General features: G+C 39.5%; 1 protein-coding gene across 2 annotated transcripts in view; it reads right to left on the bottom strand.

Annotated features, from left to right (window-relative positions):
• LOC122980907 (retinoic acid receptor gamma-A-like) overlaps positions 1–24,048 on the bottom strand; it is a 53,409-nt gene extending 29,361 nt beyond the window's left edge. Inside the window, exons 1-2 of one of the 2 annotated variants that reach the window (XM_044349342.1) lie at positions 23,718–24,048; positions 17,454–17,584 (exon numbers count right to left, since the gene is read on the bottom strand). The gene's annotated coding sequence lies outside the window, so the exon portion shown is untranslated. Of the gene's footprint in view, positions 1–9,579; positions 9,756–17,453; positions 17,585–23,717 lie in introns of those variants that run through there. The other variant, XM_044349341.1, reaches the window with a different exon arrangement.
• Between the last annotated feature and the right edge of the window lie 1,029 nt (positions 24,049–25,077).

Raw genomic sequence — 25,077 nt, 5'->3', positions numbered from 1 at the left:
AATTAGAGCCATACTGGAAACTGGATTAATAAGAGAAAGAACGGACTGTGGTAAAGCAGCATGGGAGGAGGGTGAAAAGCGGGCAGAAAACATACATAAAAATAAAGAAAGAGATTTATTTCCAGTAATAAAATATGAAATAATGTGCGCCCAAGCCAAGGAATGGTTTCTTTCTCTCTAATGAGTAACACCCTCCGCCCCCTTGCTCTCCCTCCAGGGGGAATACACCTTGGGTAGGGCAACAAAAGCAGTGCTGTGTCTCCGGGCCTCCAGGCCTCAATGCTGCTTTTATGAGACCTGGCTGGGTCAGGTCAGACTGGGTCACCTGGTCCTGGTCCTGCTGACACACGGACACACACACACACACACATGTACACACAAACACACATCTGATGCTCCCTTTTCCCAGACAATGGGGATTAAAAACAGCTTTGGTGTAAAAACAATGGGGCTTTCCATCTCACTGTCTTTTTCAACAAGCAACTAAATACAGTATTATCAACTTTGTTTGTTTTCATATAATTTCCACTGTCCATCAGTTCAAATGACATTGTTATTTTTTTAAATAAAAGTTTTAAGTGCTTATTAGGAGAATCATCTGGATCTGGTTATCCTGAGTTTAAATGTGACTAAATTTTATGGTTTTTTCCAACCGAAATCAGCTTGTGGTTACAGTTATGAAACCGCACATACACACACAAACATACACACACACACACACACAAGATCCACAAAAAACGCCTTAAACATGAAAACAACTACATTCACACAACACTTTTCCTCTTCGTCCTATTTCAGTCTGCAAACAACAAAACTGTGTTTCACAGCCAGCATCTGGTCAGGAGTCAGACAGAAAGCCCTGTTACGAACATTACTTTTGTTTGGCAGACACTTTTCTCCAAAGCAACGTAATTTTTTTCCCCCCCTACACACATTCAGAGCAATTTGGAGTTCAACGTCTTGCTCAAGGACACTTTGACATGTAGAGAGGAGGAGCGACGATTAATGGAGTTAAACCTCCATTCATTCTCTGCCTGCTCTCTGTGATCACCTACACAGCCTAATCTATCATTTAGTAGTTCACATTTACATATTCTTCTATTTCTGTTGACAGACAATGAAACAAGAAAAAAATGTGCAATTTGGTTGCAGATCATAAAAGCTACATGTTAACCTGAAGAACAGTTTCACTAAGATGTCATGCAAATTAAAGCTGCAACAATTAATCAATTGATCAATTAGTCCACTGACAGAAAATTAATCAGCTACTATTTTGATAACAGAATCATTATTATCTCCTCCAGGAGGAGATCATGTGTTTAGTCATGTGTGTCTGTGTGTGTATCTGCAGCTAATCTCTCATACTACTGGACACATCAGCCTGATATTTTTTGTGCACATTTATGCTCAAGGACCTCTCGTAGTTGCAGTGATTCACAAGTGTTGAAAAGCCTATTGTATAATGTGTTTTATACCGCTGACTCCTTACTTCTCTTAACCGGCCGGTAGAAGCTGCAAGTGATCAACAATTGCAGCAAAAGGCATTTCCGGCAATCGGCTAGACTAAAAACGAACATGTTACAGGCCACATTTTGGCCCCTGTTGTGGCTCAAAAATTGACATCCATTGAAAAGTTTGGTCTCATCTTGAACAGGAGCAGCTGCAGATTAATTACATACCCGATATATTATGATCCACTAAGGTTAAACACAATACGAGATTAATAAATCCCTGTTTTTGTTAGTTTCATCACCATCTTGACTGTAAGGGAGCTGGGAGGGACAACTGAGTGAGATTCAACTCTTCTTTGTTTGAGAGGGAGGGGTTTTATTTTGTGTGATGTGTTACAACAAAATGTTCTAAATAAATAACTATGTTTATATTGAGAAGTTTGGACTTATCGCCCTGTTTATTGTTAGCTTATTAAGTTTATACAGCTAGGAAAAACCCAGGAGGAAACCCGGTTACAAAACCATCACACTATTCTATGCATCTTAAAGAAATCCGAGACTATACATGATGCCTCCAGACACACCTGGTGGAGATCTGCACTCCACTGAGTGCACTCTTCTAGTTTTAGTCATTTTTTAAGTGTAAATGTCAAACATTTGTTGGTTGCAGTGTCTGAAATGGGATAATTTGAAGCTTTTCTGTGTCATACATGATAGTAAACTTATCTTTGGATTTTGGACTGTTGATATGACAAAACATGACATTTGAAGACGTTAACGGCCACTTTTCTCTATTTTCTGACAATTTGTAGACAAACCAATTAATCAAGAGAATAATCTAAAATAGTCTTTTTCAGACTTATCCTTTTCGGGAATCTTTATTTGTAAAATACTAATGGTGAAGAAAATGCTTGCTTAGTGGACCCAAATGCTGAGAAAACGATGCGTTTTCATATTTACTTGGCTTAGTGTGGACGTATCCTGGACTGTGTTACTAGACTCTGTCCAGACAACGTCTCTTTGACTTTGACAGGTTTGCTTTATAATTAATGACTCATCACTTTTCTAACTCTTTTTTTATGTGTTTACGTACAGTACATAATAAAAAATCTTGCGTGACATTATGGCAGTAAATATGAAACACAGCTTCTTTTTTTTTACGTCTCTCTGGTGTATTAAGACTTTTGGTTACATTTTCAGTTGGATTTTTCTGCACATTATGAAAAAATGCCCTGTTGGTCACATAGAAATGCACATTTAAAGCTAAATACACAACTGGAGATAGTGTGGTGCAATGTTTTCAGGGAAATAGAAGACTGGAGAATTACAGTTAAGTTTTATAGTATAATGAGACTCTTAGCTGAGAAATGTGTGGTTGTAGGGAGTCTGTGTCACTCAGTCAGTGGATGAACTGTGACCATGGTTAAAGAGTTCGGAGAATGAAGCTCATTCAGGGTGCATAAGTTAATAAAAAATACTTGTTTAGAACTGGCAGTACACTTGACTATCAGTGTAAAAGGTTAATGCATCTGGCAAAACATAATCTCATAAACATCTTTGACAAACACAGATGGTCTCATTACACTAGACTAATTAGCTGCATGGAAAAGCGGTAACGGCATAAGTTTTAAAACACTGAACTTAGTTTTCCTTCTTTGCTTCGTCACTCTCTCCAAGTTATTCTTTATTAAAAGTAACTCATTAAAGTACATCTGTGTTCATTCTGTGTGGTTTCTTGATATAGGATTAGGGGCAGGTTCCACTCTTTTCCACATTACACTAGTTATAAATGGAACCATGATTAGCGTTATTAATTGTGAGTCAACAATCATTTCTTTGACACAGTTCTGACTGAGGTAAACACTGTATTTTTATGGCAAAGTTTCACAGATGTGTTGCACAATAGGGAATTTTCCAATTGTGTAATAAGACAGAAAAATGAGCACGTTGCCAGGTTTTATGAGTTCAAACAGAAAATTTCTTTATACAGTACAGCATTGAATTATGGAAGAAATTAGGTAGAACATTACAAACAGTTCAAGCTAAATGTTAACATGGAAACACTGAAACTGTGGTGACACAGAGGTGACATAGCTCAGTGATGCTTGACGATTAAGTCTTAGCTGTTTTAAGATGATAAAAAACTGCTTGACATTTGACTGTGTCTCGCTGTGTCTAAATTCAATGATATTCTCACATCTGTCCAACGGTTTTACTATCTGGTCCCAGGCCAACCAGTCAGTAATCAAATCCATAGAGAGTCTTTAAAGTCAGGCCTTGAAAATCTTGCACAAAAGGCAAACAAGGTGCCATCATTGCTGCATTTTAAGTAAATTAAAGATTTTAAGTTTTGCAAACTTTATTGATTTTCATTATGTAAAGCTTGTGTTTACATCAAGAGTCTACAGAGCCGCAGCAGATCCACCAGAGCAGCTTCTAGCGGCAACTATAAAGTCTCATTCTGCAAAACATCTTTTGCTCAGACAGCTTTTTATGTCAAAGGAGCAAAATCCTGGAATTCGCTACCTGATCATTTGAAATTTCCTGCAAACTTCACCACTTTTAAGAGAGTTACCTGGTTAAATCAGCAACAAACCTGTATCCATGTCTGGTTTTCTGTAGCTATATTACTGAATGTGTGCTTTACTGTATCATGTTGTACTCAGTTTACCTTCTTTATACATCACTGTTTTAATCTCATACTTTCACAAAAGCCCTTCCAGCGACGGGTGTTGCAAATTAGCAATCTGCCGTAAACACTATGTATCCTTGCATCGGATAGCTGTTTTCATTTTGACTATGTGCGCTGTATCTGTCCCTATCAAATAAACCATAAATAAATAAATAAATAATGCTTGGAGGAACTCCAGTGACTACAAACTAGAACCAGGGGGTATGAATGCTCTGCTCCACATTGTACAATGATCTCCTTTATTTTGTTTGATCATGTGGTGGATTAGTCCTCAATGCTAGCATATCAGATGGATTACATGATGATGGGTTGTTTTGTTTTTTTTTTCCCTGTCCTTAAAAGCATGTTCACCCCAGTGAGAGTGTGAACACTTTTCTAAGACTTTACTGTAAAAGACTGTTTATCTGATGAGAAACACACTTTGATCCTTTGGACTGAGAACAGGCCACATGGACCCAAACGTCCTTCACTCTGCATTTCAATTTGCCTCCTGTCAGTAAATAGAAAATAAAAAATTGTGTTTTTTCTCATCCCAACTATTTAGTCATGTTTCCAAATTTCCAGAGTGTGGAATTTATCCAGTATGATGTGAGTAAGCTGGAAAACAGGCGGGTATTCGATGGTAAAGTGTCTTTCTGAATTTGTTGGCTCAGTCATGTTGTGTCGTTCTTTTGTGGACATGAGCTTTGCTTATCTGCTGTGCTTTCTATGAAATATATTTTGCAATCGTCAGTGGAATATCAAGCAAGTAGTCAATGTTTTATGTACTCAGCCACTTGCACAACAAAGACACGTTTAAAGATTAGTGTAGAGTTTGGTGTTTCTGTTCTAAAAACAACGTATGGCTTTGCTCAGCTTGCAGAAACCGTATGTAGGGGAGCAAACGTAAAAAACACAGTGTCTACTTTTGAAACACTATAGTCTCATATGTATGACACCTATAAAGGACAGTGTGAACTGTAGGGCAGTCTGAGTGCAAAAACAGCCCAAATGCAGGGAAAAATGTAACTTCAGCAAGGACAATTAGCTGTAAACCATAAAACCACAATTAAATGTGGCTTATTCTTGGAGAATGAAGCCAGAGATGAGCTGTGCTGAAAACATAGAGCAGAAAATGCACATCCTGACACACAGAAACCATTACAGAGGAGAAAAAACAGAGACACCATCACCCACAAACAACATAATTAGATTTTTCAACAAATGGCCATACTATATTTTATGTCAAACTGACGGGTAAAAATGTCTTTTGAGGAATACAAACACTGCTGAGCCATAAAGCATCAGTTGTCTGACAGTCATTTTATGACCGCATAATGTTTTTGGCTGTGGTAAACACATATTTTCAATTGATGCGAGCCATTATGTTGTTAGCTCAGTCCAGAATGTACACACAGATGTATGTATTAGGCCCCAAAACAATATTTGATATCTATTTTCCAAACTTCTTTTACACTGATTGTCAGACATTCATCTTATTAAAATGATTTCCAGTAAACAGGATCTTCTTCACTCAGTTTAACTGAGAGCCTCTAAAATCTGAGGGGGACTGAGTTAATAATTTGTTTGACTACATTGATGGCTTAACTTTACCTTTACATCCAAAACTGGAGTTACAGTCTTCAATCCTATCGACAGTAAATCTACCAAAGGAGAATCACAGATTACGCTTTAGAGATGTTTATGAACACAACCACAATTCCCAGCAAAAGCATCTAGTTATGCTGGAAGACTATCCTCAATATCGCAAGAAGTCCATCAATAGAAATAACAAAGAATCAATAAAGAGTCAATAAAATTACATGACAAACCACATGGACTTCCATGGCGTTTTATGAAAGTAATTTGTGACGTCTGCTCTGGAAAAACTAAAACAGCATGTTTCCATAAAATACACCACCGATTAAAGCTTTTCGTATTAAAAAAATCTACAAACTACTGTCTAACGGAGGATGTAATAGAGAGGGTATTGCAAATTTTGAGCTTTATAAATAAATCCAATAGGTTTTCAATTCATCATATGATGTATATTCTCATTGTTTATTAGTTTTATGTTTTTTATTTATGTAAGGTGTCTATAAGTATCTAGAAAAGATCTCTGTAAGTAAAATGTATTTAGAGCAGAAATGGTTCATCAGTTAACCAGTTAATCTGTCACCAGAAAATCATTTGGCAACAATATAGAATATCAATCATTAAACCAATTTCTTTTAGCAAAAATATCAAAATCCAGTGGTTCCAGCTTCTTTGGTGTGCATATTTGCTGTTTCTTTAACTCTGTTATGATAGTAGATAGATATACAGTATATACAGCACCAGTCTACAGTGTTGACTGGTACCTTATAAAGTAAACATATTGGGTTTTGCCAATTTCTGATATTTTATGGACCAAACAATTCATTGATTAATTGAGAAAATAATGAAGAATGAAGAATAAAAATAATCTTTTGTTGCAGCCCTAAATGTGTTGTTATTATTGTTAATGTGGATTGCTGTTAGCTGCTACCTTGGCAACAACTTCTGGATGTAGGGTCCATATTAAAAAATGCAATTAACACATGTTTACACTTACACTACAGCATATAATGGAGTTACAGTGATAATCTCCGCCCAGTAGAAAATCCCCACAGGCACTCTCCACAAAAACAGTCTTCTTTCACTCTTTACCAGAAAGTGTCACTTGACTCTTCAATAACTTATAGCTTTACTCTTGTAAACAGCTCTAAACTGTTCAATATACTTGGAATAACACAGTGTGAGTTATGTGTTAGCGGTGCTAATGGGGATGATGTTGCTGATAGTAATGTTTCATAAAACACACAATGATATCATTATGTGGAGCCAACCCTGTGGGCTGCAGAAGGTCTCCAGGTCGAAGCCGGGGTCAGCCCCTGTCGCTCCAGGCTCGGGAGCCCGGCCATGGGTCAGGCCTAATTGAGGCATTTAGTAGGCAGCTTTTCATTTAGTATTAAAGTGAAAAGTGAGTCTAAAACCCTGTGAACCCCCCACCGTCTCCCTCTCTCGCACACACACAGACTCAGTGTAGTGACTGACACGATCTGTGCCTTGCTGTTCCTTTACAGAGGGGATTAGAAGTGTGTTTAAAGGACTTGTAGCCTGTGCTGAAAAGCAGCCTCAGGCCATGATTAAACATACTGAGAAACTCTTTGGACACACTGAAACACATTCAGCCTTGAATTTTTTTTGAAAAAGTGCAGCGAAAGCAACAACGAATGTTACAAGTGACTTCCAAATCTCTGAAGCCAATTGGGCATGTCAAACCAAACCACAGCCAGTGCATGGCTCTCACCAAAATCTCTCTAAATAACTCTTCCACGGACAATATGTAATTCTGCAGAACAAGAAAACATTTGTGTCCTCAGCTCTCAAAAAAACAAGTAGCAAACGCTTGGGTCTTTGTTTGGGAAGTTCCAAGTTTCCATTTATATGAAACGACCAAGAGAACAACCCCCGAACAAAATCGAACTCAGCTGACACGGACCAGCAAAGAAGAATTTTTTTTTTTTCATATTGAGCAAATAGAGGAGAAAGAAGTCAGTGAGACAGACAGCAGGAGACAGAAAAAGAGAGGAGCCAGACAGCCTTCTCAGCCTGAGGGGATGTCATTCTTGAAAAGCATAGAGAACAAAGATGAGATTGGTAAAACAGTTAAAAGAGTCATATCCAACACACCCAAAACCATTCACATACAAAGTTTCTTCTTTAAATGATGAAACCAAAGAAGAAAAAAAAGGACTTAACCAAGAGCAGATGCATCCACCCTAAATCATATATTTTATAAGCTGAGAAAGTTAAGTATTAGTAGCTTAGTCTGACCTGGGACCAGAGTTCACTGAGGAGCCGACACTCCGCAGATGTCCACTGACAGAGAAAATGATCAAGTGATGACAAAATCAAACCCATTCAACCAGACAGAAACCAAAAGAGAGAAGAGAAGTTATGTTTAGATTGAGTGAGTCACTCTCTGTTTTCCAGAGTGTGATCTGTTATATATTATGTGCTGTTTACACCCAGCTGTTTGTGCCCTACTTGTAGACTCGTCACCTATCCCTGCGGATGTGCTGATGAACATTCCCTCATACATTAAGGAAAATTAATCTGGAACAGATTTGTCAAGAGTTTGCGAGAATAGCTCGCAGCAGGGCCTTGCGTTGCGTTGCATAGCATAGAGTGGCCGCTCAGCAGTATGGTGTTAGCGGGGCGGCTCGGATCAGCTGGAAAGAAGCACTTAGCATCTTAATCACAGTCATCAATCAAGCAATACATCTGTATTTATTTAGCGCACGTCGCACGAAGAATGCTATTTGAAATGATTCACAGACTGTATAAAAAGAGCCTGTGTTTCAATATGAGGGGGTCAGTAAGTTTAAGCATCCATGCCTGTTGCACACACACACAAACACACACACACACACACACACACACACACACACGTAATGCAAAGCAGCAGCAGCAGCAGCAGCCGCAGCGATCAGACACACAACAGATTGTCTTGTGATATCCGGAGCAGCCTATTTTAATGTTTCCATCCCTCTTATGTAATTGTGTGGATGGAAACTTGTTTACATAACCTTCAGGGAGGATGAGTGACTGAGTGTGTACATACTCAGGTATACCAGACCCACTCAGCCATTTGTGATGTTGATGGAGTGATCCATCAAGTCTGACAGCCAGTCTGTTGGCTGAGAGCCCGCAGGCTAAAGCAGCCACTTCGTCTGCTGCTGGAAAATCTCTGACGGTTACCGAGCTCACCTGTAGTGTTCAGTGTAGTGACTAAGCAAAGAAAATACTCTGTAGTGTGTCGTATCATACGTCATCTCTTACTTATGCCATTCTTTAAAAGTTTTGATCCCAGTCTAACTTTTCTTTTTTTGCGTAGAGGACGTTTGTAGTGATCATAATCTTTCAGCAACTGTGTATCAGGGTTTATGAAGTCAGAAATAAACACAGTCGTGTGCATCCATCATTGGGGCAAACAAATGAGGACACACATAAACACACATGTAAGCATTCATCTCCTCACATGGAGCGGCCCCGGAGCACATGCAAGTGCTGATCAGCTTTCATTCCCTTCCTTAGCTGTTTCTGTTGTTCTTTCTCCCTCTCTCAAAAAATCTCTGTTCTCAATTAAAGCTGTCCTCAGGAAACTCAATCTCTTCACTCATGCTGTCCCAGAAACACACACACACACACACACACACATGCACATACACACACACACACATCAACACACACACACACAGAGGGAGAGAGAGAGAGAGAGAGAGAGAGAGAGAGAGAGTGAGAAGAGAGAGAGAAGAGAAACACACACATCTCACTCATGCTCTGACATGTCCTCTGTCCGTCTGAAGACTAGAGTTATACGGAAATGAAAGATCATCTTTAAAAAAAAAAAGAATTGAAAGTCAAACTTACCAGATGTGGGATGTGAACGCGGCACAGTCTGCTGGTAAGTGAAGGTAAGTCAGCAGAGAAATGAGCTTGAGAAGGAGCGTAGTAGTTGTGTTTGTCAGTCAGAAGTCCCTCTCACATCGACGACTGAGCTCAGCCTGTTGCATTCCGCCTCACTCTCCTTTTCCCCGTCTCTCTCTCTCTCTCTCTCTCTCTCTCTGTCTCTCTCTCTCTCTCACTAACATACACCCTCTCCCTCTCTCTCTCCTCCTGAAATCATTGTGTACTTTGATTCACAAACCCTGCCTTTGTCACGTGATCCAACACTTCAAATATACAGCACATTTTTTACCAGCCACAGAATGCCCGAAGGAAGGGAAAACAGGGTCCAGAAAGCTTAGGTTTCAACTTGCTGCCCACCCCCTCTCTTTCCCTCTCTTCCTCTCTCTCTCTCTCTCTCTCTCTTTCTTTGTCTCACAGTCTCTCTCTTTACCTCCACTCCTCTGCACTGTACTGTCAGTCAACACTCTTTTGTTGGATTTCAACTCTGTGACTGTTTGTTTTGAATTTCTAAATTTGTTCCTCCTCTGCTCACCATCCAAAGATAGGTCCACACTAACACACCGAGGAGAGCTGAGCATGCATGCTTGGACACACAGCCGCCCTAATGAAACAGTCATTAACTCACAGACATATACAAACACACATGCTGCAGAAGGCTGCACACCTTTGGGGATATCAGTATCAGCCCTTGGCTCTTGCTCCATGTTTACAATGCCTTGACTTTGGGACGGTGGCCAGCCAATGTGGGAGTCCAGGGGCCTGGGGCCAAACAAGGGCCACTCAGGGCTTTATTGTGACTAAATATCCCATAAGGGAAAAAAATACACTCTCTCTCAGTGCAAATGAAACAATAGCTGAAACACTGGAAATACAACATGAATAGCGAATTTGTTAGTGTCATTAAAAATGTTCTAATGTAACAACTACGTACAACTATGTACAACTAATGTAACAAGATGAATTAAATCTGTCCAGACCACATCACATGATCACAAGTAAACAACTGTAAACAAATTGTGTAACCGCACAACACAGTTTAAGTGCTACAAATAAGATGTGTGCAAGAAGTGTGCAGATTATGATGTACATTACAAATACGCCGTATAGATATCTTCTCTGGAAGTCATTCAGAGCCTGGTATATATGTTAGATGACTTCATTAAACCTCCAAAATGCAAACTACCATGAGCTATTTTCCATCTTGCCTAGCCTGAGAGGTACAAAGGGCCATTCTCCTGACGGTTTCCGCACCTTTAAATCAGTTGAAGAGGACTCTTTTCCTCCTACAGGATTTTCCTAAGCAAATCAACCCAGTGGTTTTCTGGTAAGGAAGCATTTAATGGAGATACAGTACATTTGATCTGTGATGAGATCAAACCTGGCCAGTCGGCCCCTGAGGGGCAGAGCTACCTGCCTCTTCATGTCAGAGATAAAACTGTCTGCTACTGTCTGACTGACTGGCCTCAGTGGCGAGTCGAACCACTTCAGGCCGATCCAAGACAGCAACAGCCTTGTTTTGTCTTAGAAAACAAGCGTCAAGACAAAACCTCAATTTTTTTTCTTCCTTTTTTCTTCACTGGGTAGTGTGGTTTTGAAACTTGGAATAACAGTATTTGACACCTTGACGTCAGTTTCATGTTAACTTGGAAACTGTTTATGTTTTTTTATGCTCTTTGTCCATAAAGTGGCTCAAGAAAATCACAAGCATGTTATTATCGTTTAAGTCTGGGTCATACAAAAAATATCTATGAATAACTGTCCCCAAGTATGGGAGTATCTGAGGACATCATCTTGAGATATGGGAAAAATTATCCCCTCTTTCACCATATACGACATTTTATAGACCAAATAACTAATCAATTGATTGAGAAAATAATACACACTTTTAATCTATAATGAAAATAATAATTAGTTGCAGCCCTAGTTGGGACTTTCCATACAGAATGGAACAAAACAATGCAAAATCTTACTCTATGACAGCACTATAATTCACTCTACTTGCAAAATTAGGTGTTAAATGCATATAAAGGAGAAGAAAACAAGTGTCATCTTTAACCGCGACACTACTGAATTATTACTGTAGCTAAATCATTGAATATATGAACATAAATACAGTCTCCTGTACAGTGCCAAAATCTGAACATTCAGCTATGAGACCTCTGACTTGGACCATATTTTACTGATCAAATTGCTCACAAATATGGAGGGACCAGGGACTGCCCCAACATACACAGGTCTGCTGCTGTTATCATATGGGTTACTGCCACACTTCTCAGCAACAGTGTCAGTGAGGGAGGTGAAAGGTTACTGCTGTTTGTGTTTCTGTGTCAGTGAAATACACAAAGAACGGGTGAGTGTATGACATCTGGCTGAGTGTGAGAGAAGCATTTGTGTATTTCTGACTGTAAAACAATGGGGTGGTAATAAGCATTCTTTGTCACACATGCATCCACATGTTGATACATGCATCCATCCACACACTTTTTTTTTTTATCCTCTCCCACATTTGTTCTTGTTGGTGAGTCTCAAAGCAGACTGACACAGAATCAGGGAAAGAACATGAGAGGGGCTTCAATGAGGTCTGCAGGTAGGTTATTAGAGGTTCTGCCTCTGATAAAAACAGCCTAGAGATGAACAGCAGAGAAGAAAGAACAAAGAAATGATGGAGAAAAACTGACGAGGAAAAAAGGGGAGCTTATAACTTTCTGCAGAGCTTGAATTGGGGCCCTTTTTGGCAGCGAGCAGTGGAGAAACCGCAGAATGGTGAGTTGAGGGGGGGAGGAGGCGGGGGGGTGGGGGGCGAGCAAAGGACAAGGAAGCAGGAGAGAGAACGGAGGGGAGGGAGAAGAAAAGAAAGAGTGGTGGGGGGGGCAGGGGGGTGCAGACGGCAGGTTTTAATCAGCAACAGGCTGTTGGTAATGAGATCACTATCCAACTGCTCTCAGATTGATGTCATGTGAAGCTCCGTGGTGCATAGAGAGGCATGCAGAGGATGACAGGCATGAATGACAAGCTCACTCACTTGCTTGGGCACACACAAACATACAAGCGTGCGTGCAGAAAGGCAAAGACAGAGTTAGACTCGTATTAAGGCTGGCAAATGCCCACGAGCCGATAAACACTGGCACCAGAGCGCACACACGCGGAAAATGCACATACACGAGATACAAAGAACCTTTAATACACCACAACTCCCTGCTTTAATTTTCTTCAGGCAAGAAAAAGAGCTGACACAAATATAATCACACCCACGCATACACCATAAACACGTTTCGGGTCCCAAGGCTCCTTTATGTCTTTTCTGTCTCTCAAACAGCTAAACATGCCTACACACAAAGAACATACTGTACCAGTGGTGCGGGTTGGCTAGACTTGCAGGCAAAAAAATAGGGAGCGAAGCAGGAGAGAAAATGAGGGACTGAAGGAAGAAAGGGAGTAAAAGAGGGAGAGAAAAAAGGGGAAGGAGTGACACACTGGGTAGCAGTTGTCAGTTTGGGGTTATAAAAAACTGAGAAATGAAGGGGCTCTTTCATTCAAGCACAGGCAAAATGTGTGTAAAACATACAAAAAGATACACACATGCAAACACAAACAAGCTGCTAACCTAAAATTAATTTTCAAGTTTCGAAGCCTTATTTGCATATTTTTTGCTTTGAGTGTTTGTGGGCAAGTTGAGAAGGAAAGAAAGAAAAGAGAAAAGAGGTTGGGTGGGGGGACGGGCGGGGGGGTACATGTGCATTCAATGAACAGCGAATACTTTTTCCTATATAAATGTTCCCCAAAATTCAACCATGATGTCACCTTGAACCTGTTGTGAACTCAACTCTGTCAACTACCATTACCGTCTCATTCCCTCTCCATTCCCCACTGCTCCCTCCCGCTTTACCGCATTGACTCTTCATCTCCTTCCACTCTGTCCCCCATCTTGTTCTTGAGCTTCCACCTCTTTATCTTTTGCCATGCAATGTTGTCTGGCTGCATTTTTCTTCTCAACACAAACTGCGTACGCTCCCCTCCCTCCCAACCCCCCCCAAAAACACAAACTGCTCACAGCCATTTGGAAAGTCTCTGGTATAACAAGGACAGTTTTAATCAGAACAAGCTGGCATATTTTGGCCCAGGACCTGCACTTATGGTAATTCAATCAGAAAGAGAGGGGAAAGAGGGGGAGAGAAAAAGTGTAAAGGGGCACACAGAGGGTAGTAGAGTGTGAGACGGGGAAATAAGAAAAACAGAGGGAGGAAAAAGGAGACAGTGGGCGGATGGGAGGGTGAGGTAGGGGTTGAGTGGTTGAAGGAGTTTGATCCACATGTGGAAATGATTGTCTAATTACAGCAGATATGTAAGTGTTACTGCCTGGAGGACAGATGGTGATTGGAGGGCGCACCGCTACGAAAATGAGATGATTGGATGAGAGAGAAATCAAGACGGGTAATTGGAGGAGGAGAACAAGGATCAGAAGAGTCATGGTGGCTCCTGCATCATCTCCCTATCCTTCCTCTTTAGCCTCACACACAAGAGATCATAATGAATCCTTCAGTGGAGCTGAAGGCCAGGTTCTCCAAATGAGAAGTCCACCGAGACTGAAACTAATACTACATTTTAGCACTCCTCGTCATCTCAAACAGCCAGAAAAATTTAAGATGATCAGTGGGACGTTGCCCTTAAATAGCCGACAAAGAGTAAATACCCCCTGTGTCAGTCTTCATGTAAATCTAAGCTAACTAGCTCAACTAACAACGTTATGAGAGTGGCATTGATTTTCTCATCTAACTCTCTGTAAGAAAGCTCATAACTGTATCTAGCAAAATGATGAACTATTCCTTTAAAATGGTGTTTCATGATACTCAAGTTTCCATTACAAGCACTGACATTTCACTTCAACACATGATGACAACTGGAAAATAGTGCAGCAGGAAAATCTATTTTTTTTTCTCTAAACCCTGATGAACCACGTATGCAGTCTGCTACAAACAACAAACAGCTGGCTTCTGTTATTTACACCTTGCAATTGCTTTTCATTGGTCTAATCCATGCTAGTTTCACCAGTGATCGATGACCACCTGAGCACAAATACTGAGCAAATACTGTTGAAAATATACACCTGGTCGTATTCTACAACTTCAGTCAAAACAAGGCTGTGTTTTTCAGCTGAGCTGGTGGTAGTCGTCTTATAGCAAGGGCCTTGTTATTCCATAAATACCTATTCAGTCAAAAATATGGGCTTTGGGGGACCCAGTCCCTGAAGTGGGACACAGCTACAGCCTCTCCCTACTTTCTGTGTGTTTTCTGGAGTTGTCCAGTTCCTGTCATATCTCACCTGTCCACTAATTGTCCCCACTGAGTTTCCTTCCCCTGTTGACACAAGACATGATAGGAAATGAGAGGAGAGTGTTGTTTTCTTTTAACCATGATCACAATGTTGTCCTACCCTCAACTGCGTAGTTTTAGTTGCCTATAATTACCTCAACCACGGAGGCTGCAGATGGGGATCAGATGCAGAAAAAAAGTGGTACCGACAGAAACAACAGGATAATGCAAAGATGTCATGGCACTCACAACACAGTGTGACTTTATCTTCATTGGTTTGCAGACTGATTTACTAACATTACACCAAAGGTTATGATGAAGACAGAAGATTTCTGCTTTATATACCCTCAGCAACTCATCAACAAACAACCTTTCCCCTCTCTGTCTCCACTGTGCTAAAACAAAAGTCAATACATTAAACTGCTGGGATAAAGCAGGGATGGAGTTGTCCCCCTCGGGATAATCTGGCACCTCTTCACAAGAGGCCGCCTGTCAACAGATCTCAGCAGATCTTGGCGGTCTACTGCGACGCTGTCTACCTGTCAGAAAATGTAAATGCCCTGTGGAGCAGTGGTTCTCAAACTTTTTCAAGTCAAGGATCCCCAAACTGACACAAATTAGACCAAAGACCCCCATATGATAAAAATGTTGCTTTTAGATGAGAAAATAGTCATAAATTCTGTCATTGTGTTACTTATGGATGGAATTACAGTAAAAATAAATTATTCCCCTTTTTGCTGGAGACCCCCTAGAACCCCCTCAAGGACCCCTGGGGGTCCTCGGACCCCACTTTGAGAACCATTGCTCCAGAGGGTAAGCAGGGGCAAGTATCAGACAAATTGTTACTACTATCATAGTACTAAACTGGCTTTGTTTTTGTTTATCAGGAGATGGATATGGTTTCTGAATGTTGCTTATTGTGTCCTCATGACCTGCAGGCCTCGATGCAGATGGCAGCACAGTGTTTCCTGGTATCGTAGTTGTTTACTAATGTGTTTGTTCTGTCCATTTTATTCTAACCAGCTGTTCATTAAATTCCCCAAATTTCACTTCAGGCAGCAACAAATTAAGATATGTTTTTGTACACTCACAAACTGCATTTTTTGCTGAACTTCAGCCATTTGCTGCACAAGTCGTCAGTGCTGGGGGACAACATTTTGTTTTGGTTATGAAAATAGGCTGCTCAACACTGCTAAAATAGATAATCATGCATTATTTAGTTTTAATTTATACCAGTTGTTGCCTAGTTTGCTAGTGTTGCTACATGGCTGAATAACAATACAACAGAGCACCATTGTAGTAATTCTACTTATCGGGCATTTTATGCTTATTTTCAGGCACAGTTTCAGAAATGACATGAAATAGAATAAAACTGTTAAAACAACACAACAAACACAACAGAAACAAACATACAATAACACATTGCATATACAAAACCACCTTTTACATACCACTCTACTTTGTTATCATCTTAACATTGCATCTAACATGTTGAGAACATTTCTCATTTAGGATTAATAACATATTACATGGATTATGTTGCAGTTTTATTCACACAAACAAGCCACATAAAAGTTTGAGTTTGTCTCCTTCATGTCAGCATCACTGGACCAAATCATCTGAAATAATATGAAATTATTCCAGAGACATTCTTGGCCCAGAGACTGTTTTTCCACTGTTTTCGTTTTATAAACAGACAGCCGCCACTTCTTTTGTCTCTGCACTTTAGCTTCTAATGTTATCAGTCTAATGTATGCATGCAACTACAAGATGCAAGATGCAAGATTCCCCTCCAAGCTGGTCATGTCTACTGTAAAGCTCAAATGATGAATTTACTGTGGCAGCAACGCTTGCAGACCAGGAACCTTTCTGAGTACATTAGAAGCTGACAACCTGTTTTGGCTTTGTGGTGATGTAGTCTGTATGTGACAATTCCCAATAGTTTCTTAAATGAAAGATTCTGCATTACCATGAATTTATGGTATTCCAGGGGTCCTTCAATACCAGAAGACATCACTCTCCTTCAGGGGCCAGCTCAGCTTCTATATGGCATCATCATTAAAACCCTGAGCTACAAGGGCCAAGGATTACTACATAACCACATCTATAATATTGGACTGACTGGTATTTCACCACTAATTTGCCTCTACCAGCCTTACCCATTAAGTCACTTTTTCCTGCACTTACACACCAAGTCTGCTGCCTCTGGACTCACTACCAGCCACTGTTTTCAGATTTTAAATTACTTTACTTTTCATATTACCAGCTGTGTTTCTGTCTAGAGGCTGATGTCAGCACTTTAGAGAATTGGTTTTGGAATATAAAATTTAATAACTTATTATATCCTATTAGTTGCTCTCTTGTCTGTGTTTTGGATATACAGTAGGCCTATCGGTCATAAGTTTGGACACACTTTCTCATCCAAGTAAATGGGAAGGTGTGTCCAAACTTTTAACTGGTACTGTATACCTATGTTTTCACTGTCTATCACATTGTTGTAGCCTTTCATTATCGCTTAAACTCACCTCTCCTGGTAGGGGAAACAAATCACCATCCCTGATGGTCCTCATCACTATGGTAACTGTCAAAGTGGAAAAAGCTGCAATACTTGTTCAGCCACAAGATGGGAGTCAGTGGGCTAGTGGCGATGTTTGAGCTGTCAAGGAAAAGTAAGAGAAGGCTGAACATGACTGTGCAGTTTGTGGACAAATGCAACAATGCAAATTGTTATGTGCATATTATATCATTGGCATTTATATTGTCACTCCATGTTTATTTATGCTGTATCTGTCCCATTTGAGTCTGCTATACGGTAAACTATCTAAGTACCAGAAGCCATCAAAACAGTAGAGCACTGAAGCATCTCTGTAATGTCAAAAATAACAAAAACACTGGTTCACACTTCAAATCTTTAGGTAAACAAAGTGGAGTCAGAGTGCAAAAGGGCACAATGACATTACACTCCCACATGGAGCGATCACTGAAGACAGCCCAGTCACCTTATTTAGAAGCTATAAACCACATATAGTTATAGTTATAGGCAAAATTTTACTTTCTTTTGGCAAAATAGGTTTTTTTTGGTTTCTTTTTACATTTACAGAAAAACAAACTCATAACCTCAACTACTCTCCTCAGCATCAGGCACCAGTGTCGGTGATTTTATGTGATCCAGAGAGGGCTTCCAGATTGTATAAAAAAGTTTTATGGGGCTCTTAGTAAAGTATCTTATTTTCTCCAGCTTGATACAGTTTACTGCCTCCTTGATCCAATCTAGGGATTTAGGGGGTGAAACATGCTTCTATTTCATAATAGTAAGGCTAAAAGCCAGCAAGGTAGTGAAAGTCTAGTCATTCAATGGACTAGAAAGATTAATGTCATAAGGAACACCAAAAATTGGCTCATACATGGATTGGGAGTAATTGCTACGTCGTAAGCACTAAACAGTGTTTTAGATATTTTTCTCCTATATTCGTATAATTGGGGTAAAGTCAAAGCACGTGTTAAAGGACAGCAGGTGAGCCCTTGCATCTGTTACAAGTGTCCTTGTGGTTGGGAAACAATTTGGTAATATGGCAAAATATGACATTTTAAGAAACTGTCAACATACTGTCAATGTAGCTGTCAACATCTGAGTTTGTCATGGAGGAGTTGGTAGGTGATGAAAGCCCCGGACACAGCTGGATTCATTCTCCCAGCTGTCACTTGCAGCAGTAAAAATGTAGCAATAAGACTCAAACACCATAAGTGACGCTATGTTTTGACATCCCTCAAACAGACGGCCTCAGCACAATGTGTGCATAAATTACAAACAGAGTTATTGAAGATTGAGTTATCATATTTTTAAAGACCTCCCTATAGAACAGGACTGTGAATGTACTAAATCTATAAGTGTGTGACAGCAGAGGTTTTTTAAGGCCTTACATACCTTTGAGTTTACATAAACAACCCACTGAAAATAAGTCCAATTCCTCACATACTTTATCTGTGCTAGCACTGCCATCTTGTGGTAATAGAAGTCCTGTGCTTTATAGCCAAAGCTCTGGGAGGGAAAGGGGAAGGAGTGGAGGTGTTTTCTCTGGCATTATTGTAGCCCAATGAGTTGATAAGCAATTAGTGAGATGTCCCTCAAACCCCACAGATGAACTATGTATCTGCCAAACATGCAACTTCTTCAAAAAAAATCTCCCTTTGCTATTTATCAAAAAGGGACACATTTTCATCGTATGCTAAAATGCAACACCCCAAAAGTCAACAGTCACATCTACATGCTCTAAATAACTCTTCATGTCCAGATGAGCTGATTCTTTGTTGAGTACAATGTCATCAACTGTAGACACGTTTGTCTGTTCCACCACTGCACAATAGCTTGTTTAAACCACAGAGAGGCGCTGTTCAATTACTAATCACATCTACTGTAGGTCTGTCTCAGGTTTGAGGCTCTCTCTACTTCAGTGATTCTCAAACTGGGGTCTAGGGTGCCCTGTGTCCCTGGGTCCAGGGTGTTCTGCAGAAATTAGATTTACTCATTTATTTTCATGGAAATTATTCAATTTTAAAAACAGTGGGTGAATTCAGGTATGGGACACAAGGTATTACGAAACATTACAAGAAAATTGCTTTCATATCTTGGCAAGATGTGTGCTATAAACTATTTTTACTTGGCCCTTCAACACACTTAAAGGGTGGAGCAAGCATCAAATGGGAAGCTGAGCGAAAAAACACATGGCATCAACAGCATGTGCCCTTTTGTTTTAATAAGGTCATAAAACAGAATTCATCATCAGTTTCGCCTAAATGTGATGTAAATATGTGGACTGGCTCAAAAGAAATACATGTTTATCAATAATAATATGTTTGTTCTTTTTATATCTAGTCATTTTTAAGTTGTTCCATATTACTTAGTAGTGTAATATACTTAGTAGTGAAGTATGGGACTGTTTCTAAAGGACCAGTGTGTAATGATAATATTAATGATATAATGATGATATCAATAATCCTGCTTTGAGGCTGCTAACCAAAATCAGGTCATTCCTTTCATCTGCAGACTTAGAAAAGGTCATCCGTGCTTTTATCTCTTCTAGACTTGATTACTGAAATGCACTTTATTCTGGTATCAGCAGATGTAACATCCAAAGACTGCAGCTGATACAAAACACTGCTGCCAGGCTTTTAACACGTACTGAGAAAGGCGACCACATTACACCAATCCTTGCTGCCCTTCACTGGTTACCTGTGAGTTTTAGAATTGATTTTAAGATTTTGCTGCTTGTTTTTAAAAGCCTTGAATGGTCAGGCTCCTGCCTATATGTGTGATCTGCTAACTCCTTATGAGTCTGATCGCTGCTCGAGATCCTCCAGCAGGGCCCTACTAATGGTTCCAAAATCTAGACTTGTCACTAGAGGCGACCGGGTCTTTGCTGTTCAGGCCCCTCAGCTGTGGGACTCCTTGCCTGGAGATCTAAGACAGGCAAACTTGGTGTCAACTTTTAAATCTCTTCTTAAGACTCACTTTTATCATATGGATTTTTCTTAATTGATGATATTTGTTGTACTATTAAATTTATTGTATCTTGTCTATATCTTTGATTTGGATCTTATTTACTTGCATTATCTGTTTTTATTGTAAAGCACTTTGTAACTTTGTTTTTGAAGGGTGCTGTATAAACAAACTTATTATTATTAATAATATGATATTTCATAAGGAAGCTATTACAGCTGACCTTATAAAACAAAAACAGAAGCCTGTTAAAAGGAAAAACAATGATAAATGGTTTGACCAAGAATACAAGTCCATCAGAAAAGAAAAATAGCAAACGAAAAACATTGCCAACTAAATGTTTAGGTACAATGAAATTAGGAACAAAAAATGATACCCACATGAAACTTGAAGATATTAATAACACCATTAATCAAAATCAATTCTGCAATATGTGGAACAACTTCAACACAAAGCAACCACAAGCATTACCCATCCAAAATGGTGACATCTGGAGAGCACATTTTGAAAATCTGTACAAAGAAATACCCATAAATCTAATTAATTCAGATCAATGTATTATGAAAGAAAAACTCTAAACATCAGAAGAAACAATTAAAGACAACCACAACCTGCCTTGATTTCCTAATAACTTGGGAAGAATGGACCACACAGATAAGAAATCTCCAGCCGAGGAAAGTTTGTGGTCCAGACAGCATTAAAAATTGAGTGCTCAAATGCAGCACCCCGGAGATGCAGCGTTTGATATTGTTCAATATCATATTACAGTCAGGATGTTTTCCTGACATCTGGTGCAAAGGGCTCATTTCCCTCCATTCATAAAAGTGGGGACAAACAGACCTTAGTAACTACCATGGCATCTGTATCAGCAATTGTCTACAGAAGGTAAATTATTCTGTAGTATTCTAAATAAAAGAATACTAGATTTTCTTGACAAACACTTCATCATTAGTAAAATCAAATTGGCTTCCTCCCAAAACACCGTACTGTCTCCTACTGAACAAGGACAACAGCAACAGCTGGACATAGTAGAAAAATACTCTCAGAACTGGGCCCTGGCAGTAAATATGAAGAAAACTTATGAAATGATTTTTCAAAAACGGCCCAGATGTCAGGAGAACAAATACCAGTTTACCAAAAACAATCATATCATTGAACATAGTATGAATTATTCCTACTGTGGTATAACCATAACAGCATCAGGGAGTTTCAACATGGCAGCGAATGTACTAAATGCAATTAAGAAAAAATGTTATTATATCCAAATTCCAATTAAAATCTGGCTTAAAATATTTTATAGTGTCATCAAGCCCATTGTGCTGTATTGCAGTGAAGTATGGGGTCCACTCAGTCATCATAGCTATACCTGTTGAGACGAACATCTTGAACAGAATCGTTACATGCAGAATTCTGCAGATACATTTTATACAGAAAAACACCAACAAATGCATGTAGAACAGAATTAGGCGGATACCCACTGATAATAAACACTCAAAAGAGAGCACTTTCATTTTTTAATCAATTTAAATACAGCCCCCTAGACATATCTTCCATTCCAAAGCCCTCCAAATTCAAGAGCTGAGCCCAGACAAGAGTCCCCAATGTCAGGTGGTGCTGAGACTAAGTGACCCTCTCAGATACACTCTGACCAGTCTCACACCAACACTGCTTCCCAAACACCAATCAGAGCAAACCAAATTATAACACAATATAAGGAAACCTATTTGGAACATTGGAAAGAAGAAAGTAAAAGCCAAAGTAGATTAGACTGTTATCTGGCTCTAAGAGATGATGAACTGGCAGAATATCTCTCTACTGTCAGAGATAGAAAGCAGAGACAAATCCTAACCATGTACAGGCTCAGTCATAAACTGGCAATTGAAAAAAGATGACACAAATAACCATGGCAACCAAAAGAAAACATTCATAATGTTGTGCAAATGTTATTTTGTTTCATTGATTCTTGATGCTTTGGCAATATTGCTGTTGTGATATCCATGCCTATAAAGTAAAATTTGAATTTATGTAGGATTTAGTGGCATCTAGCAGAGCAGACTTGGCAGATATGAAATATAATATTCATAAGTATGTATTAATTAGTGTATAATCACCTGAAAATAAGAATCATTGTGTTTTCATTACCTTAGAATGAGCCCTTTATATCTACATAGGGAGCGGGTTCTCTTACACGGAGGCTGCCATGTTGCACCGCCATGTTTCTACAGTAGCCCAGAACGGACAAACCAAACACTGGCTCTAGAGTTGATTTTTTTTTTCCCAGATGGCAAAGCCATGACCCTCCCTACTCTGCCTCTGATTGGCTTACCCTGAAATTCTCACTCTAACCAACCTCACTCCTCATGCCTGAACCTAATCAACCCAACCAACAAAGGCAAAGAGTATTAGCCAGTCAGAGGCAGAGTAGAGCGGGTCATGACTTTGCCATCCTGGGAAAGTTGGTTGCCATCTGCAACCTCACCACTAGATGCTACTAAGTCCTACACACTGGTCCTTTAAAGTATTGTCTAACAGAAAGTAGAGTATTTAATAGAATCAGAAGTACTAATAAAGCCTAAAGATGTATAAGGATCCCCTACTATCAATTGTTTCATGATTCAGGTGCTGAAGAAAATGAAATTATTGATTATGTATACTTAACTAGAGTCAAAACAGTCTTATCTAAAGGACAGGCATCTTAGATTATCTTTATTTTATTAAATAGTTTAACTTTTTAAAATATAATAAACCAGTTAGACAGTGGGACATTGTGTCTTATTTGAGCATACTCTACATCTCTGAATAGTCAAAAAATCTGCTGGGTCTGTTGAAATCTGATGCCAAACTAGTGTACAGAAAACCTAAATTATAGTCTTATAAAAAAACAAAATTAAAATCCCTCTTTAGTACTGCATTAAGCCATGGTACAAGGGTTCCATATCGCCAGATTTGACCAAATCAAACTCATGTCCATTACAAAATCATGCCATATGTCTCTATTTTCTGCTCAGGACAAATATTTTGGATTCTTAAAATGTAATTTGACAGAATCAAAATTTGAATTAGTCGAATAATGTCATGATGAAAATGTAAAAAGCATCTCTAGCAGCTCTATCATTAGATCCCCCGAAATGAACTGACACGGATTTCAATATCCTGCTCTGTGGATACTGAACTCCACAGAGCAGGTGATGAGTTTTAAAAAGCTGTCACACACTTTATGATGACCTGTTACCCTAATTCCCTACAAGCTGAAGGCTGCAGTGAGGAGTTTTGTTTTTTTCATTCAGCTCACCTATCAAGATGATGAAAAGGTTGTGAATAAAAACATCCCACCCGACCCTCCAAAGAGTAAGCTACGTGACCTAAATTCAGTTCTCTAGGTGGCTGCCGTGCCTTCTGTAAGGACACTTCAGTTTTGGGCACATTTGAGCTATTTTACGATGCTCGTGTTTGCACAAGCAGCTCCTGACCTACATTCACGTTGTCTCAGCCAATCTGCAGCGATATTTCGGCTTTTAGCAAACACAATCTGTGGAGGGGAAAAAAACGTGATGCTGCGGAGGAGGACGGTGGGAGTCACGGTGAGCACCGCCCTTTTGCACGTGCCAGCTCTTCCAGGCAAAGATCGTCTATACAGGAAAGGCCAGTCACTTCTCAAGCAAAGACTGCGCCAGTTTCCGGCTTGAGTGCGCGGGCGTTAGCCCTCGCACATGCGCTCTGCTCGTGTACTTTTTGTCTTTGAGCAGGGAAGGCACGTGGACAGGCTTCGACACGTTCACCTCAAATTGTAGAGTAATTTAAAAAACACTATTTATTTGCTGCAATTATGTTCGGCAGTGTGAAGTGAGGGGTGGAGTTCATATTTTAGTTGTAGGATTCTCACAATGCTCTTGATTATATTTTGCTTAAATACCATTTATTTTGTATTGGCCTATTATTTGATCTGGAATATCAGAAAACTGCATTGCATGAAGACTGGGATGGGATGATGTACTGTATATAGCTTTTTAACTTTGATTTATTTGTATATCGTCATTAAATCTGTATATATTTTCTACTTATTTATATCCAATCATGTTCCTATACCTCCCTCTGTGATCTTTATGTTGTGCTGCCATAATGTCTCTCCTGTGGAACATTTAAGTTATATCCTATATATTTCATCAAATGTTAATGTTAAGGCAGGAGACAAATGCGATGGAATATGATTGTTTTAATAATTTAAACGTTTGTAAATATAAATAGCCAAACGATGGGACATATAAAATATGAAAAAAGTATCTCAAAGGCACCTTCTATATCTCAAGAAGGGTGTTGCAATCTAAAATCTAAGCGGAGCTTATACCTTCAGTACACCATTTCAATTCAGTTTAATTCAATTTTTATTGTCATTACATTGCCAGAGCACGTGCATAACGACACCAAAAACAGTGCATACTTTGGAATACGGCAATGAATAAATAAAAATGCCTCTCCTGCTAAGAGGAGCTATGTAAACAATAGTCTCTGAGGTAGAAAATGGCAGTAGAGCAATTTATTGAGTGCATATTTCCATTAATATCTTGAAAATGAAATATCCCCTCTGTGGTTATCTGAGGTCTTCCCTCACGTGCCATAATCAAAAATGGTTTCTGGCTCGTCAGTGCAGCCGT

This window comes from Thunnus albacares, chromosome 4 (assembly GCF_914725855.1).
Source record: "Thunnus albacares chromosome 4, fThuAlb1.1, whole genome shotgun sequence".
Lineage (NCBI taxonomy): Eukaryota > Metazoa > Chordata > Actinopteri > Scombriformes > Scombridae > Thunnus > Thunnus albacares.
This window is presented reverse-complemented; position numbering and strand designations above follow the sequence as displayed.